The sequence below is a fragment of the Tasmannia lanceolata genome, unplaced genomic scaffold (genome assembly GCF_043159265.1).
Source record: "Tasmannia lanceolata isolate RefF3 unplaced genomic scaffold, GAP_Taslan_0.1 ptg000005l, whole genome shotgun sequence".
Classification (NCBI taxonomy): Eukaryota; Viridiplantae; Streptophyta; class Magnoliopsida; order Canellales; family Winteraceae; genus Tasmannia; species Tasmannia lanceolata.
In genome coordinates this window covers 16,632,466-16,652,336 of record NW_027518682.1, presented here as the reverse complement: position 1 = coordinate 16,652,336, position 19,871 = coordinate 16,632,466, and the positions used below count along the sequence as shown (strand labels likewise).

Below are 19,871 nucleotides of genomic sequence, written 5' to 3'. Positions count from 1 at the left end.
CCGATGAGCCAATGTAGAATACCTAAGAGACCATTATATTGCAGGACAAAAAACAGAGCAAAACGGCTCGCAATGCAAGCAATATGTATTATACCAACGTATGGACTATGTTCTCTAATCATGTCACATTCAATTTGATTAAAATGGAATTAAATGCAACTTTGAGATGAAAAACAAGTTCTATACAGATCCCATATCAACTTAAATCTACTTAAGTATGACTACATGTAATAATTTGAAATTTATCAGGTCAGTATATATGTGGTTCTTTTTAATTAATTTAAATTTTTGAGCAACTATTATTGCCTTTGAATTATTTTCCCTTTTGAAATTAGATATTTCAATTCCAAGTTTGTTGAAGCAGACTGGTTCATCAGACCATCAACAGTTCAATCAAGTAGAAACTTTGCAGGTTTAGTGGCGGGACAGCCTTTCAAAACAGTGGCAGAGAGAAATGTCCTAATTAGAAACAGTTCAATCAAGAAGATACCTTGTGCTGGATTGAGATAAGTATTAAAGTGTAGCAGTTTCTACTCCTTGGGCACCAGTCGTGCTACCAGATTAAAAATGCAGTTCTTTATCGGTAACCTTAGTTAAGACTGAAACTTTTTCTAAAGCTCCTCCATTTAACAGAAGTCAAGACAAACCTAAAGTTTCCTAGAGCTCCTACATTTGCAAAAGTACCGTAAAGATTGTAATCTTAAGTTTTCCGTCCCACAAAGTTGACATTCTCAAACGACTAAGAAACTAAGAAAATAGATTTTCCTGGAAAGCACAATCCATATTTTCCTGACAAGTATAATTAAGGTCTACATACTTATTCTTGTCTCGCATATGGGTTAAAACTTAAACTAATGTTGTAAGTTTTCCCAAATATTAAGTGAGGAACTGGTGGAGTTAATTGATATTTTAAAGCATACATTGCCTAATTATGTCTTCTTTTTTTTCCTTTTTTGAATAGCATGCCTTATTATATGTCTGACCATACGAAGAGAATATACAATTAGAAAGAAACAAATTTAACTTGATCTTTCTCTTCAAAGCAAAGAAACAGAGCTGCTCGGGAGGAGAATCACTTTTCAAGGAGTAAGAAATTGAGAATCAGGTGTGTGTCCAGTGCTAAGAAAGGTAAATTGTGGAGATTTTAGATGCATTCATATGACCATATTGAAAACAATAAATAATTGAAAAGAAACAAATTGCATTGATTTTTTTTCTTCCGGGACAGAAAACAGAACTGATGAGGACCATATGCTCATTTTAGAGAGTATGGCCTTCACAGCGGAATGCACTCCTGGGGTAAAAAAGCAAGTTGTGCATGCTCCCACGGCACATTTATTCCGAATTGTCCATCCCACCATTTATTCCCAGAGAAGGGCATAATCTACCCTTCTGGAGTAAGCTTTAGGACATATGCTTAAGAAAGGAAGAACTAACAGAATCTCATACTATGAGAAGGCTCCATCAGCTCCATCAAATTCAACTTTGATGGGTTGACATCGTTGAGGAATCCTACTCCCTCAGGAATCAGTGGAGTGTTTAGACACAGCAATTGCAACATATTCTGGGAGTTTTCAGGACCTATCATTAAAACTGACTCCTTTTAAGATGAAGCGGAAGCATTACTGATGGGGTAGAGGATTTTCTATTCAAGATTTGATGGTAATCTTGAGGTCAAAGGTGATTCTCAGATTCCTTTATTTGTGGAGCAGAAAATAGCAGCGGTCCATGGCGCTTGGAACTCATCAATAATGAGATAGTTAATAAAGATAGAGTGAGAAGCTATAAATTTATGCATGCTGTAAGGGAGGCTAATGAGATCCCTGAGCCGCTGGCAAAAGCTAGGGTCAGCCATGAGGCTTTAGCTGAGGGGTAATCTCGGCCCCGTTTGTAAATCCTTTGTACTTCTGGGCATGTTTTTTTTTGTTGAATGATACTGGTTACCTTACTGGGAAAAAAAGAGGCTGATGATTTACGACAATGCAAGTATGCAAGTGCTGTGGGACTAAAAAGTACACAAACTAGAAAGTTAAGCTGTATCTTCAATACTTGTATAATATAGAATTGGGGGAATTTCTACTTCTTACTAATTTGAACGCCAATATTGTTCCTTGGGAAGAAATCAACACATGGAAGCATGGATGGAGGACTCGGATGGAAGCAACCAACTAAAAGAAGGCTAAAAGTTGTTAACGTCAAGGCAGAACTCTTACTCTTTGTAAAAACATTGAATTACCAGGTAAAAGCATTGAATTACCAGCTACATATGATAAATATAGGGAACTGAAAAGGTGGGAATTCACAAGCAGAAGTGGCAACTTACCGGCTAGAAAACAACAAGACTTAAAACCATAACTAATGAATTACAAAAAATGAAATACGTACACATAACAAACATCTAGATTTTAAAACCATAACTAATGAATTACAAAAAATGAAATAAGTACACATAACAAACATCTAGAGTAAAATCATTAACTAAGAGATGAGCCCAACAACTTGATAGCATGCAATGCCCATTGAACAAACATCAAGCAAACTTGAATGTTTTATAAACAAGAATCTCAGCTTGGAAAACTGCTCGAGGAAATACTTGTTAACATCAGGAAGAGAAGATTGCAGTTTGACCAAATATGACATGAGCTCCTTTGCAGCACCTGCATCAACGTTCTTCGCAAAACAATATGAACCGGTTAAGAGGGTGGTTAGCTAATTTGATCCAAAGGAAATAGCCTTAAAATATTGCATGGTAGCCTTGACATGTCATACTTCATAGTCATATCGAGTATAATAGTGGCGACCATAAGTAGCCCAGTGCTGACGAACAATGTCTTCCACAATCACAAACTTTCCCCCGTTGAGGTTGTCCTTATTTTTTAAGGCAAGGATAGAAAGCCAAGCTAAAACAGCCCAGATTCCGTCCTTCTCACAAATATGATCTGAACCTGTAAGCAAAGAGAACAAACAAGTACGCTCATTATAGAAGTTTCTAGTCTCTCAAAATATTGAAGTTTTGAAACGCTGCTAAAAAGAAACAAAAAGGGAAATAATTTTTGTAGAATAATTTCTTCTCTTTAACAAATTGCATCCCTCCAAAACAGCAAGTCGAAATATCTTTCTTTGAACAAGAAGGTGAGTGAATATGAACCAGCCAATGTATCAATGTGTCATTGTAACACTCCAATGAAGTAACCTCATAATATTCCAATGTGACACACGAATCAAATCAGGACATCTAGAAATAGGAAGCATAAATGGATTGCTTTCCACAATGGTCCTCAACAGAAGTACAACATGAGTTAACATGAGATGACAGAGGTAAATAATTATTACTAAACAGGAAGCATACTGGTGAATGTTTAGTTCCACATCAATTAGGGAGAAAATTGTAACCAAAAAGTGGTTTAACGTGGGTCCCCCCGTTTTAACAATTTACACAAGGCATTTCCAATACAAAAATTTCGAGACATGAACAATACGCAATACAAATCGACTTTTTAACTGTTTATGCATTTTCGAGACATGAACAATAAAACCCAAATCTATTTCCCTTCCTCGACCTAGCAAAAAGAAGAAACCAGACCATAGCTTCGGCGCGACTGATCTTCTTCGCCTGAAATCGACTTTCCCTTCCTCTTCTGATTCGTCCTTTGAGAGAAACCCATCTTCGAGAGGGTTTGGAACCCTAACCTATAGGGACGTGTTTCTAGGCGATCCCGCAGATAGCTTATCTGTGTTATCGAGCAGAAACACTCTCTCCCGCAAATAGCTTATCTGCGTTATCGAGCAGAAACACACACTCTCTCTCTCTCTCTCTCTCTCTCTCTATATATATATATATATATATATATATATATATATATATATATATGAGAGAGAGAGAGAAAACGGTTCCTACACATATGTGTAAAGAGTTCTCTACACACTAGCTTAAAATACAGTGGGGGCCCACATTGTTTGGGTGATCCAAGCCATCCATTTTAAAGGCCCTCACATAGATAGGGTGTCTACAAAAAATCAGATCCATAGGATCATCCCAACCCTACGATTTGTGGAGGTAAAATGGATGTCTTTAAACCTTTACAAATTAGTCCATTTTTTGCCTCCACAGTTCGAATGGTTAGGATGATCCTATGGATCTGATTTTTTGTGGACACCCTATCTATGTGAGGGCCTTAAAAATGAATGGTTTGGATCACCTAAATAATGTGGCCCCCACTGTATTTTAAGCTAGTGTGTAGATAACTTATCTACACATATGTGTAGGAACCGTTTTCTCATATATATATATATATATATATATATATATATATATATATATAGAGAGAGAGAGAGAGAGAGAGAGAGAGAGAGAGAGAGAGAGAGAGAGAGAGAGAGAGAGAGAGAGAGAAGAGTCGGAACTCCCTGGAGTAGATAACTTTTCTACTCCCTAGCTTAAAATAACAGTTGGGGCCACATTGTTTGGGTGATCCAAAGCATTCATTTGATGGCCCCCCACATAGATAGGGTGTGCCCAAAAAATCAGCTCGATAGGATCAGGATGTGTGTGTGTATAAACCTGCAAAAATCTGTCCATTGTGTGTGTGCGCGCGCGTGTGTTTGTGGGTGTGTGTGAACCAAGTCATAGGCGTTATTTTGAAACTACTCAGTGCCGTGATCAATCAATTTATGAAGATCTTTTCTTTTTTCTTTTGAATGGTTCAATTTATGAACATCTTAGGATACTACAAATGTAAGCACCCATGCACTAAACCATCACTATCGATATTAAATAAACAATAAACTTGTGATCCCTTAGAGCACTTGAAAAAACTAGAGTGGTTGGGCATCCTCTAAATGTGGTCGTCCCATACATTGTTTTGAAGGATCCAACAGCAGTATCATTGCTGGATACTCGGGATACTACAAATGTTTGGGATCCAAGTAACATAGGCAAATTGGGTAGACCTATACTGTAAGAGTTACCTATTTCTGTGTAGTGTTGCCTTCTTTTTTTTTGGTTGTCAATCCCAAGGTGAATTTGTCATTTATTCGTTTCCCATGGACTAGAGATGCATGCATGCTACCATAAAGTAAAGATTTTTTTTTTTTAATTTTTTCCTTTGTTCTTAAATCTTTTAATCCGAAAGAAAAATAATGAGAACAGAACTTCACTTTTTCATCCAGTCTTGCAATCAATAGGAAGAGTTCTTGAACCATTTTCAGAAAACCTCTGATGTGAAAAAACAGTGATTTGGGGCTCAGCATACGACAAATCAGAATGACATTTTCAAGTGTGCAAATTACGACTGCTTAAATTCCTAAAACAATAGTTAACCATTTCATTTAGGTGACAGTTCTGTTTAAAAGTCACACTGAACCCCTTCCTCAGTACTTCATAACTGTAAGCAGTACAAAAAACTCAGGATATGAAAAGCAGCATCGGCCAGGAGCAAAGAAAAAAATAACACCTACCAGTTCCAAAACTTTCTTCACCACAAATTGAACAAATGCCGTTAATTTATTTGAATCAAATGCCGTAATCAGGTGGAATCGGAATGGGATGCCAATTCTGATTCCTGATTTCGGCTATCCAAAGACACCTTTTGAGTATTGTGATGAGAAGTGATTATGATTGGCCCTAGAGCTTATCACCATTTAAAATCTAAAATCAAAGGTTTAATGGTGATAATATATGGAATATGATTGTTTGACCGCATTTACTTAATAGGAAGCCATACCACTTTCTTTATTAGAATCTCCCAAACAGAATTCTTAGCATTTCTAAGTTTCCTTCATTGTCAATTGCACTAATGGCAGTGGTGCCCTATAGGCTATAGTTAATAATTTCATATGAGACTTTGAAAGTATCAAGGATCACTTAATCGTTCATCTTACATCCGCCCTCCAAGAGGAGAGAGAAAGACACATGGGGAGTCGATTTATCCAATTGGGGAGTGATTTATCACTGCCCTATTTATATTGCTAATGCGACTAAGGGAATAGTCACCCTCAAGATCAATCATAACAATTAGTTTTTGGGTCCCACATGAAAACATGTACTCTGTAACCAAAATACCCTTGTACCAAATCCAAATCCATGCATATGGTGGGGGCCTCAGAAAATGCTCCACGAATCAGAGAATGCGGAATCATCCTTAATTGTTGATGAGATGTAAAATATATAATTTTATCCCACATGGGTGGGATAAAATTGACCCCACCCATGACCCATGTGGGCTCTCTCTCTCTCTCTCTCTCTCTCTCTCTCTCTCTCTCTCTCTCTCCATTAATAAGGTACGCAAGACAGATATATAGAGATGTAACAAAGACGCATTGGGATCTACCAAACTTCAAAGATATGCAATATTCTCTGTAATAACCAAACGTAACTAACCATGGATATATAAACTTACTGTGGATACTGCATGAACTTATATTTCGTGAATGTACAAACTTCCTATGGATGAGTAAAATTTATGGATACACAAAATTAACAGAAAAATAAACAAACATACCATACCTATAAAACTTATCGTGGATGCACAAACCACCACGGACACAGAGTTAAAAATGAGAAAAAGGAGGAAATTATTAGATAAGTAAAAAACTTAGGAGACCCTACAACACCACTTGCTTCTTGTAAGAGCTTATGTGAATACATAAGATACCTAAGGAGATTAGTTTCCTAATGTATAAACTATATTTACATAAACTCTTTTGTATCTCTAATATAAGTAGGTCATGGTTGCCATTCAAAAAAATAGCAGGTCATGGTTTGTAATTTATTTTGATGTGTAAGAAAGTCTATGATGCACTTCATTATGAGGTCATGTAACCTATGATTTGTTGAATTCTATTGAATTGATTTTACCCAAATGATCTCATCTTTATGCAATGATCTTGTCTTATTCCTTGTGTGATTGAAAGTCCTCAAAAAATGCTCCATGAATCATAGACACGACTCAGACCACAAATCAGTTGCCTAACAACCATAAATGTGTTTGATGCTTCTAAGCTGCCTACGTGTAGTTTTGACTTAAGACATCAACTTGTGTGAGAAATGATGCTATACGAGGAAAGGAGAAGCTTCATTTGGTCCCACCAACATGATGACAGCTTGATCCCTTCATTTGAGGTGGCAGCTTATAGATGCTATATCCCTTCATTTGGTTTTTGCCCGAAATTTTGAAATTTTGGTCGAAATTTATTTTTGGTGGGGTCAGAAACCGGTATCGAAACCGAAATTTAAAACCTTGTTTATATGTCAATGGGAGCGGCTACCTAAATGAAAGTCTATAATTGAAAATTTAAAAGAAACCTAAATCAGTTTTTTTCTAAGTTTTATAGTGAAATAACACTTGAAGAAGCACTTTCTCTGAGAAGCAAATCTAAGCCCTGTTTCGATTGCAAGAAAAACAAATTCCGAACTTTCCTTGGGATTTTTTTTGTCTTTTCATGATTTAGAGGGAAATAATATGATTGTGGTTAATTTAGAGGAATATTATTATAAATTGAAGGTCCCTATAAGTAAAATTCGGTTACGGTAGGTTTAACTCTCGGTAAAGAAGTAGGAAATGTTATAAACCTTTTCTTTTCCAAACTTTTTCAGAAAATTCCTGCAATCCAAACAGGGGCTAATTGATTGGGTCAAAGGAATCACATGAGTCTTTTGATCCCATTGTTCCTAACTAAAATTATCCTTGAAGAAACCAATGAGACCGCTTCTCATTTTCTTCTCACACAAAGAGCTTCTCATAATATATCACTCCTGCTATTTAGAAAATGAAAGTTAGAGTCACTTGTCTATTTTTGTTATTATTTTCTTTTCCGTTGATTAAATAGTTCACCTACATATGAAACTGCTTATGTTTGAGTTTAGATTATTTCTAAAACTCTTGGTTATTCTTTAAAGTAATTTTGTTTTCAGTTGGATTACAAATCTTTATTGATATGGTGATATGGATGATTCAATAATTTTGTTTGGACATCACATTATCTATCTATTGGATTGTGCTATATGTAGAACATAGGAGGGAATTGTTGGGTATATAATATAACCCATGTATGTTCTAATATAAGCCCAATAGGTAATGGATCAGGTGTAGTGGGCCCATTTGGGCTGGAGCCCATTAACTTCTTATAACCCTAGTGTATCTCTATACATAAGGGTTGGAGGCAACAAACTTGGTATTCCAAATAAGATACCTTGGGTGTAATGCTTTAAGCATCCTGGCTTAAACCCTAATTACACCAACAGGAAATGTGTCAAAGTTGATTTGCAATTCACTTGCTATTAACAAGGCTGCGGCTTCGACAGCTACCACTTTGTCGAGTAAGTCAGGTGGTGGGCGGCGGCTGCTTTCGAGTCGGTTCCCGGAATGGGTTTCAGCTGCTGATCGAAAGCTTCTTCAGTCATCGAGCGCAGCCTCACAAGCTGATATTATTGTGGCAAAAGACGGGTCAGGAAATTACCAGACAATTTCTGAGGCTGTTGCTGCTTCTGCGAGGCTAAGGAGTGGGACTAAGAGATTTGTTATCCATGTGAAAGCTGGTGTTTATAGTGAAAATGTCAAAATTAAGAAGTCGATGAACAATTTAATGTTTATCGGTGATGGAATCGATGCTACTGTTGTTACAGGCACTAAGAATGTTCAAGATGGTTCCACGACCTTTGCATCGGCGACCTTCGGTAAGTTTCATGATGAAATTTTAATTCTAAATTTCTTTATCTTGTTAAGTGGTTTCAAGTTTTACTTTCATGTGGAAGAATACTAAGAGAGCCTACAAGAATTTATTTGTTAAAGAATTTCTAATCCTATAATTCGTTTTGCAAATTACATTATTAAATTAAAATAGTCTTCTTCGCAAATAAGAACCAATTTTGGTGGAATCCAAAGAGGGCCTAAAGCTTAGCAAAAGATTATCCAAACAAAACTAATTAATTTCATGGAATTTTGTAAAACTTAAGACCATGTAACTTTTAAGCAATATGACTAAACCTACTCCCAACGCCAATTCTACCGCGAGTGTGACATATATGGGACCATAGACTTTATATTCGGGGACGCCGCGGCCGTCCTCCAAAATTGCAACATATATGTCAGGAGACCCATGAGCAATCAGCAGAACACGGTCACCGCTCAAGGAAGAACGGACCCAAACGAGAACACAGGGATTTCAATTCACAATTCAAGAGTTACTGCGGCTTCGGACTTGAGACCAGTTCAAGGCTCCTTCAAGACATACCTTGGTAGGCCATGGCAACAGTACTCGAGGACAGTATTTATGAAAAGTTCTCTAGATAGCTTGATTGCTCCTGCAGGATGGCTTGAATGGAGTGGGAACTTTGCTTTAAGTACTTTATATTATGGAGAGTATATGAACACAGGCGCGGGTGCGGCCACAGGTGGCCGAGTGAAGTGGTCAGGGTATCATGTCATTACAAGTGCGACGGAAGCTGGAAAATTCACCGTCGGGAGCTTCTTGTCCGGGAATTCATGGATTCCGGCAACCGGTGTACCTTTCACTTCAGGCCTTTGAGATGGATTTTTCTGTCTCTACAAGAGTTTGGTGGCTTTCTATTCATTGTTTTATGATAAAATGTGATTAATTTTATGTAGAAGATAGGATATAGTTGTTGCATTCATTGTATTATATGTCAATCATCCTGTAAATGTCGAAAACAGGGTTCTCATTTTTCTCTATCTTATGTATTTTCATGGATTAACTTAATCTGTGTATACCTTATTATTCTATTAATAAAGGGGAGAGTTTTACTTTTCCTATTTGTTATATTCTTCTTTCGAAAACGTGTATTTGTTAGGAAAGAGCCCTCAAAATGGAAACTCCTGATAGAAAAAACACCAACAATCGCTTGTATGCTGTTTTGACATTTTGAATGGCTTTAATCCTATAGATGTAGATTTTCTCTCAAATGGGCCCAATCATTAATTGGAAATAGCCCAAGTCTCATTAATATCTTGAATGCCTAAGTAACTTTTAAGCCGTGTAACATTAATTAGGGTGGTCCCACCTTGTTTTCAATCAAACATCCACCGAGTTGTTCACATCTTAGATCTCCATTGGGCTGAAAAAATGTTGGTCACATGATTTAAACTATCTGATCCAAAACCCAAAGCCCATTTGATTGGATGGTTACGATCTCTTGATCAATAAGATTTTTTGGACCATGGAGATCGAAGGCAGGGCTGCCAGGTAGGTGGTCTGGAGTTCTGGATCAACCTAACTTGTAGCCCCATCTATGGGATAGCCTCACATTTAGGAATTAAGAATCAGCATCCCCATTCCGATTCTGCCGGAATAAGAATATCATCCCTTGAGAACGCAACAAATGGCGCCATAATGTCCCCATCTATTCTGTCCCGGTTTTAATTCCTTCATTCCTTTTATCCATTAGGGCCCGTTTGGATACCTCATATTTTGTATTTCGATTTGGAATTGAGTTTTGAATACAAAATGAATAGATCCACCAGCTCATGTTGAGGGAGACAGAGAAGGAAGGGGGTACTTCCTACTGGAGGGAAGAGGTTGAGGAGCAAAGACGGTGAAGGAAACTGCCACATCTGTGGATTTCCAATTACTTATTTCCACATCATATTTGTAAATTTTTTTTTTTTCAAAAACTACTGTACGGACCACATCATAGGATGATCCAAACCGTCCATGTGATGGAACACAACTTAAATAGGTTGTGCCCAAAAAACCATTTCCATAGGATGATCCTAGCCCTCCGATCTAGGAGGTTTCCGTAATATGTTGTTCCTCTATAGATAGGGCGGTTGGGATCATCCTACATAAATGATTTTCTGGGCACAACCTATTTACGTTGTGGCCCATCACGTGGACGGTTTGGATCATCCTATAGTGCGGTCTGTATAGCATTTTTTGAAAAATACGGTACTATAAGGGCTTACAATAGGGGTGCAAGTTTGGCCCTGTCAGCCCCGACCCGCCCGAGTCCGAACAGGGTTTGGGCTAGATTTTCCAACCCTGAGGGCGAGTCAGGGTTCATCTTTTAGGCCCTGACTCAGGGTCGGGCCAGGTTCAGGGTTAATACCTCAAGTCAGCCCGACCCGGCCCGCCTCTTGGTTTTCTATTATAGAATTGAATCATCTGTGTATGATTCTTTTGCTAATATTTTTTATTATCTTAGATTGATGTTTCTTTACAATATTATTAATTGTCTCTGCTACATGTCATGTTGTTGAATTCATTTTGTCTTATTTGTTCCCTTTCTTTGTTTATTGATCATTTTCTTCTATATGATATGTGGTTGCTTTAATTTTTACCACGCTTAACAGGTATTTGCACTAGGGTCAATCAGGGCCAGCCTGGCCCAACCCAATCAGGGCGGGCTACGGCCGAGTTGAGGTTTTTCGGCCCTGACTCAGGGTCAGGGCAGACCAAGGCCGAGATAATGGGATCCAGGGTTGGGCTTGGGTTTTGAAAAACCCGACCCTGTTGCAGCCCTAGCTCACACCATATAAAAACTCCTAGATAGCCTAACAATTGTGCATCATTATCGGGGATTTTCTAGGGTCCATTGCAAAAGGTATTTTGCGGAACGCCTGTTTCATCAGAGCAGCTCATGTAAAGGGAGAGAGAGGGAAACGTGTATTTCGATTAGCCTAAAGATAGAGTTATCGTACTTAGGTCCTTAATTTATTCCGGACAAAAACGTAATCTCAAGGACAACGTAGTTCACCTAACGATGTGAATATTTCATGAAAGTCCATTTTGAGAGGAAGATGATGAAATTAAATAACGTAAAATAATAAAACATGTACATGCATGCCACACATAAACATGGAAGTTCGTGTTTGGTAAAACACAAATATGTTTAAATCAATAATGGGACAAACTCACTTTGTTTTACCTTTTTTCAAACCAGCTCTCGAAGGCTTTGTCAAGGTCTTTGACAACTGGTTAAAAATGGTAAAACAAGGTGAGTAATTCGTCCAATTATCAGATCATGGTCGGGCAGGTAGCAGTACGTAGCATATACGAAAATTTACTATTTAATGTGAAAAGGATTCTGAAACCACTAAACCAGTTCAGATATATAGAGATGTAACAAAGATACATGGATGCACTTACATTTCGTGAACGTTCAAACTTCCCATGGATGAGTAAAATTTATGGATACACAAAATTAACAGAAAAATAAACAAACTTACCATACCTATAATACAAGATTATCATGGACACACAGACTTACCACGGATACACAAAGTTAAAAATGAGAAAAAGGAGCAAATTATTAGAAAAGTAAAAAAATCAGGAGATCCTACAAGACCCCTTTTTCTTGTAAGAGCTTATGTAAATACATAAGATTCCTAAGGAGATTAGTCTCCTAATGTATCATCTATATTTACATAAACTCTTTTATATCTCTAATATAAGTAGGTCAAGGTTGCCGCGGCCATTCAAAAAAAATTAGTAGGTAATGGTTTTGTATGTGTAAGAAAGTCTATGATGCATGCACTTCAATATGAGGTCATGCTACCTATGATTTGTTGAATTCTCTTTTTACCCAAATGATCTCATCTTCATCCAATGATCTTATGTTATTCCTTATTGCATGATTCTAGGCCCATGATCTATCAAGCCTCGTTTTGGTTTATGCCAAGAGAAGCAATAATGTTGATTTTTATTGTGCAAATATATGTTCAAGTTAGATATCTGCTCTATGATTAATTCTAGAGAGTAGAAAGGATAGGTTGGGTCTACGAGAAGGGCGTGTAGGGTGTGGCTCTGCGTGTGCAGAATGCTAACCATAGACAAGTGGTCAAGTAGATAAAAACTGCGGGTAGAAGATTTATTTAGACATGCAGTTGATGGGTTTGGGTAAGGAGTTCCAACAACACCATATTTGTGGATGGTCTGGACTTAGCGTCTATGGGCTGATGATGTTTACGGTATGACTATATATATATCTAGTATTAAATGAAAAGACATGTGTTTGATGAAATAGGTTGAAAACTTTCTGAATTGTTGACTTGACTGAATTATTATATAAAATAGGTTGAAAACTTTCTGTCTCTTCGAAGATGGATCTTCTACGTCAGAAGATATAGTATATGAATAATACACATTCTAATTGACCAAGCCTGATATGGTTGGCAAGTTAATTAGTCTTGGGTTTGGACCTATTAACTCATTTGGTTGGTTCAATCGGAGCTTACCTACCCAAAAAACAGTTGATTAGTCTTATCCAGATGAGATCCCAGCGACTAAGAGATACTCTAATATACTTTCGGATTGGCCTTTAAAGGAGAGGAAATGTATTTACGTGTGTGTTCATTTTCAAGGGTGAAAATATCACTTGAGAAGAAATTTTGCTTGCTTGACCATTTTTAGTTCATTTTTAGGTGAACGATTGGGAAATTAGTACATCTTATTGATCAATGAGTATGATGGACAGTAGACAATGGTTAAGACCATATTTCAGAGCATTGCCTTTTAACTTTATTTTTATTTTTCTTCTTGGTAACGAAAAAAATATTATGTTCTCTCTCAAGATTTTGTTTCATGCCGCTTGAAAATGATGATGCATGCTTGCGTGTGTGTTTACGTGGTATGGGCCTCATAAATTTGAGTTCATTGTTCGGTTTCGATAACCGTTTCCGACCCCACCGAAAACCGAAATTTCGTAATTTGGTTCGAAATTCCGGACTGAATTTTTGAAATTTTGAACCAAAATTTTGTAACACTTTTTTTGTAATAAATAATGGCATTTAATCGAAATTTGGTAAATGGTGAAAAATGGAATTTCCGGAAATTTCAGTTTCGGTCTCCACCGAAATCCAAAATTTCGGATTTCGGTCGAAATTTAAAACCATGATCGAGGTTGCCTACGCAATGTGTCATATTATTGATGGCGCCACACGGCAAAAAATGAAACGATCTTGCGATTCTATCCACCTTCATTTTTACTCTTATGCATGTGTTGCAACTTGCAACTACAGAGCAAAAAGGCTTTATTGCGATTCTATCCACCTTCATTTTAATTACGACATTAATCAGTTTATTTCACATTTTTCTGATTTACTGTTGATAGCATCTTGACTAATATAACTTTGCAAGTTTGCAACAGCCGTAGAAAGCTAATTAAAAATTGTAAAACAAAGAAAATAGTGATGTTATCAAAATATGACAGTGTGGATATCAGTCCTCTCTCTAATATCATATTAGTTAAATAACAAGCGAAGCACTTGGGGCCCGTTTGGATACCTCCCATTTTGTATTTTGATTTGGAATTGAGTTTTGAAAATACAAAATGTAAGATCCGGCAGCTCATGTAAAGGGAGAGAGAGAGGGAAGGGGTACTTCCTAGTGGAGAGGAGAGGTTGAGGAGCAAAGAGGGTGAAGGAGACTGCCGGATCTGTAGATTCCTAATTTCTTATTTCCACATCAAATTTAGAAATTTGATTTTTTTTCACTGTCAGCTGCCGAATTAGAAATCCAAGAATTTGATCCGATCCAAATTACAATGCAGAAAGGGCTGCAAATGTGAGAAATCCAAATCAAAATCTTCTTGGCATCCAAACGGGCCTTAATGACATTTCAATTCTTGGTGATGATGTTTTTTTTTTTTCTTTTTTACTTTGATGTAACCCAAAAATGATATCTCAAGGAAATGGTAGTGAAGATATCAGTCCCCTATAACTATAAGAAGTGGTGAAAATTATGCCAAGAAGTCTATAAACTGATACATTAATCCCAATGTGAGAAGATTACAAAAATTTATTATTGCCTAGCTATAGGGGACCATCCAGAGTTCTCTAGTAATGTATTTATCTAATTCATAAAGTATCTCTAGTAATGTATTTATCTAATTCATAAAGTATGAGTTTCTTTTTTACTTTGATGTAACCCAAAAATGACATGTCAAGGAAACAATTAATCTTTTTAGTATGCACGTCGAAGTCAAACCGTCCATGTATCTGGCCCCACCTTGGACGGGTACTATCGGGATGATCCTAACCGTCGGAACAAATGGAATTGATAGCAACATAGAAGGGTACTGGGAAAAGAAAGGAAGGAGATAATTCTAATTTGATTAAGTTATCTGATCAACCATAATTCACTAATCTATCACCCTAGCAATCCAACGCCGAGATCTCAAGCCATTCTAAAGGAGGGATCTCACATATTCTAACAATTCACATCTTCTTGGTCGGATAGATGCACCCTCCCTTCTCTTTTTTTATTGAACTCTCAAGTAAGGAACATGGGTTTGCTTATCAAAACAAGAGCTTGGGAATATGAGTTGCTAGAACGAATATGGTGATCGGTCGACGCCTAAACGTGTATAGTGATTAGCCTAAAGATAGAGTTATCGTACTTTGGTCCTTCATTCAGGACAAAAAACGTAATCTCAAGGACAACGTAGTTCACCTAACGATGTGAACATTCCATATTTTCATGAAAGCCCATTTCGAGGAAATTTGTTTGAAGACGACATATTTTGAGAGGAAGAAGATGAAATAACTTAAAATATATACACGCACACGTAAACATGGAAGTTCGTGTTTGGTAAAACACAAGCATGTAAAAACCAATATGCTATAAAAAAAGGCGGCCCAGTGCACGAGGCTCCCGCCATTGAAGGGTCCCGGGAGGGCAAGATGTGAACATGCTATAAAAAAAATACGAACATATTCTTTTAGTGTTAAATATAATAGGGAGTTTTTATATGGTGGCGCCGCCTTTCATATCTGATCCAATTACAGCTGATATTTTAAGACTCGATCAAATATCAAGGGCAACACCTATGTTGTACCTGCCTTACCCGCATCCAAGTTTTGATAATGGTACAAACTCACCTTTTTTTTAAACCAGCTCTCCAAAGCTTTGTCAAGGCCTTTGACAATTGGTTAGGAAAGGTAAAACAAGGTGAGTAATTCGTCCAATTATCAAATCATGTCCGTGCAGTTAGCAGTAGCCTACACAAAAATTTACTATTTAATGTGAAAAGGATTCTGAAACCACTAAACCGGTAACGCCCCGGCCACCATGTAGATATTGCCCGGTTCTAGGCCGCAGCCCTTCTCGGTTTTGTTTTTCCGCAGAAAACGCGTTTATACAGGCAAAGGTGGGGGTCTACACATATAACCCAGGAACTTTTTCTCTCCGCTTCCGATATGGGACTATTACAATCCACCCCTCTTCCGATGTGGGACTATTACAATCCACCCCTCTTAAAAGGCCCAGCGTTCTCAGTGGCACACCAAACTAGAGAAGATACGGCTCTGATACCATATTTGTAACGCCCAGGCGACCATGTAGATATTGTCTAATTCTAGGCCGCAACCCTCCCCAGTTTTGTTTTTCCACATAAAACGTGTCTACATAGGGAAGGTGGGGGTCTACACATATAACCCAAGAACTTTCTCTCTCCGCTTCCGATGTGGGACTATTACAAAACTAGTTCATTTTCGTCAAACCAAGAAAGGGGCCTTGTCACAATGGGATAGGATTGAACCCTCTCTCTCTCCATTAATAAGGTACGCAAGTACAGTTATATAGAGATGTAACAAAGACGCATTGGGATCTACCAAACTTCAAAGATATGCAATATTCTCTGTAATAAACAAACTCACCATGTATATATAAACTTACTGTGGATACTGCATGAACTTATATTTCGTGAATGTACAAACTTCCCATGGATAAGTAAAATTTATGGATACACAAAATTAACAGAAAAATAAACAAACTTACCATACCTATAAAATATCATAAATGTGTTTAATGATTCTAAGCTGCCTACGTGTAGTTTTGACTTAAGACATCAACTTGCGTGAGAAATGATGCTATACGAGGAAAGGAGAAGCTTCATTTGGTCCCACCAACATGATGACAGCTTGATCCCTTCATTTGAGGTGGCAGCTTATAGATGCTATAGCTTTAAAATTGTCTCAATCGGACGATCATTATTGTCCAATCATCCAATCCAACAGGGCCTGTTTCGATTGTAAGAAAAACAAATTCCGAACTTTTCTTGGGAAGTTTTTTCTTCTTTCCATGATTTGGAGGGAAATAATATGATTGTGGTTAATTTAGAGGATTATTATTATAAATTGAAGGTCCCTATAAGTAAAGTTCGGTTACGGTAGGTTTAACTCTCTGTAAAAAAGTGGGAAATTTTATAAATTTTTTCTTTTCCAGACTTTTCCAGAAAATTCCTGCAATCCAAACAGGGCCTAATTGATTGGGTCAAAGGAATCACATGAGTCTTTTGATCCCATTGTTCCTAACTAAAATTATCCTTGAAGAAACCAATGAGACCGCTTCTCATTTTCTTCTCACACAAAGAGGTTCTCATAATTTATCACTCCTGCTATTTATAAAATGAAAGTTATAGTCACTTGTCTATTTTTGTTATTAATTAATAATTAATTTGATGATCTGATTGATCAAGGAATGCGTTCCATGTATATGGAGGGACGACTGAGAATGCTCAAGAGCCGAGATATCCGTTGCCGAGAGTCATGTAAAGTCATCATGGCGATGATATCCATCGGACATTCCACTGCTGCATTTCCTTGGCGCCCATTGCGCCGGGGTTCGTTATTCACCCAAGTTGCCAGCCGGTGCCTAAACTCATGAAGAGTAGCAGGCACGGAACTTGCAAGCCTGGATGTGAGGGGGAGTCGCCAGGCGCGCTAGCGTCCCCACCCCCAGAATGATAATTGACATGTCCACACAAGTCGTGTTATAATTTCATGACTCTCTGCGGTGAAAATCTACTGTAAAAACAGAGCTACTGGTATCTACCAGTATTTTGCTTACGTTAAAATTGGCGATGAGAAGACGTACGACGAACGCATCGTCATGGGGGAGGTGGACTTTCTCGTAGTCTTTCTCGGAGAAGACTATCTGTTCGTCGCTATTTGCTGGCTCCGAATGTGGTTTTTTCGACGGAGCTTCCACTGCATGAATTTGGGCTTTCACTTAGGGTCTCTAGACCACGACATCAACCTTCATTTTATTTTCACATTTGGGTTTTGTAAACACAGAAATATCACCTTTTTTTTCCCTTGAAGTTTTACTAAGTTTCTAGGGGTGCAACTCGGGTTCATTTTTCGGTATGGGGTTAAGCTTTTACCGTAAAATTGACTCGGGTTTGAGCTGATTCCAATTCATTATTATAGCAAAAGCTCAACCCGACCCATTCCAAGTTGCACCCCAATTTTTTAGAAGTAACTTTTTAAGAACAGCTATGGACAGTCGAGTTTCTATATGGTGTAAGCCCGTATAGTCCTGACTTTTTTAAAAAGCACTGTACGGGCCACACTATAGGATGATCCCAACCTTCCGATCTGTAGAGGAACTGTATATTATGGAAACCTCTATAGATCGTATGGCTAGATCATCGTATGAAATGATTTTTGGGGAACAAACCTTTTTTTTTTTTTTGAAGAAGGCAACAGAATATATATTTATATATATGAATAAGCAGAACCGAGATGGTCCTGACGGAACAATGAGCAAATAAAATAGCAAGACAATGACTCAAGGGGGGAGATAGTCAAAACACTCCATTTCGGCCCGAGAAACACCACTTTTAGCCAGAGAGTCGGCTGCCACATTGGCCGATCTCCGGACATGCTGAAAGACCATGGAGTAGCCCTTTCCTCTATCCTCTATCTCCTCAAAGAAAGGCACAAATCTCCAAGGGGGAGAAGCATCTCCCGAAAGCCAGCGAATAACATTTACGGAATCGCCTTCGACTATCAGACTGTCGCACTCCAAGCGAGGCATGGAAAGAATCCCACTGTGAACGGCTCGAACCTCCGCCTCAGACGAGTCGGCAAATCCAAGAGGCCCTGAATAGGCCCAAATGACTTCCCCTTTGTGATTCCGACATAACCCCCCCACTCCAGCCGCCCCTGGGTTACCGATAGAGGAACCGTCAAAATTGAGCTTCAGAGACCCCGGTGGCGGGGGGGACCATGAGGGTCGAGATTGCACTTTGGTAACCGATTCCATGCATATGGTTGACCACCCTTCCCAAAGGGCATACGCAGAAACAAAACGAAAAAGAGGAAGTGAACGGGCCCAGGAGATGACCGCTGCTACCACCTGTATATAAATCCAATATGGGGACCTGACTTTCCCTTCAAAGACCCGCGCATTCCGCTCTTTCCACAAGAACCACCAGGAGGCTAAGAGACACATCTTCCACAAAATTCTACCTTTCCTCTTCCACGGAGCCCAGTCCCAACTCCTAATAAATTCGGCCATAGAATTGGAAGCAACCCAACTGACTCCAAATCTAGAAAAGAGCTGACCCCAAATATATGAAGCAACCTGGCAATGTATAAATAGGTGGTCGATGGATTCCCCGGCGGATAGACATAGGGGGCAGTGATCAACCAGCCACATTCCTCTTTTTCGTAAGAAATCTATCGTCTGAATTCGTCCCCTGCTAACCGACCACCCAAAGAAAGCAACTCTTGGGGGGCATGCGAGGCGCCAAACCGCGGAGGACGCATGCTCCATTAGAGTGGGGATCAGATGGAGATAAAAAGATTTAACAGAGAAAATCCCCGACGGATTCCAAATCCAAATACGACGATCTATGCCCGAAGACTTGATGAAGTAAGAGTTCAATAAGGAGATGAGGGCGCTGTAATCGCTTAACTCCCGGACAAAGAAGGCTCGACGAAACTTAGGAATCCACTCCACTTGCCCTTGGACCCGTTCGAAACATTCCGATACCCAAGCTTCTTTCTGAGAAGATACGATATATAAGTCAGGAAACAAAACTCGGAGAGAATGGGACGAACACCAAGGGTCCTGCCAAAACCGAATTCGATCCCCCCTATAGACTCTGAAGCGAACTCCAGGGGCAAAAACGG

The 19,871-nt window shown here is 38.4% G+C and overlaps 1 pseudogene; it reads left to right on the top strand.

Moving 5' to 3' along the window:
- Positions 1-7,042: 7,042 nt before the first annotated feature.
- Positions 7,043-9,522, top strand: LOC143876394 (pectinesterase 2 pseudogene; annotated as a pseudogene).
- Positions 9,523-19,871: the final 10,349 nt, after the last annotated feature.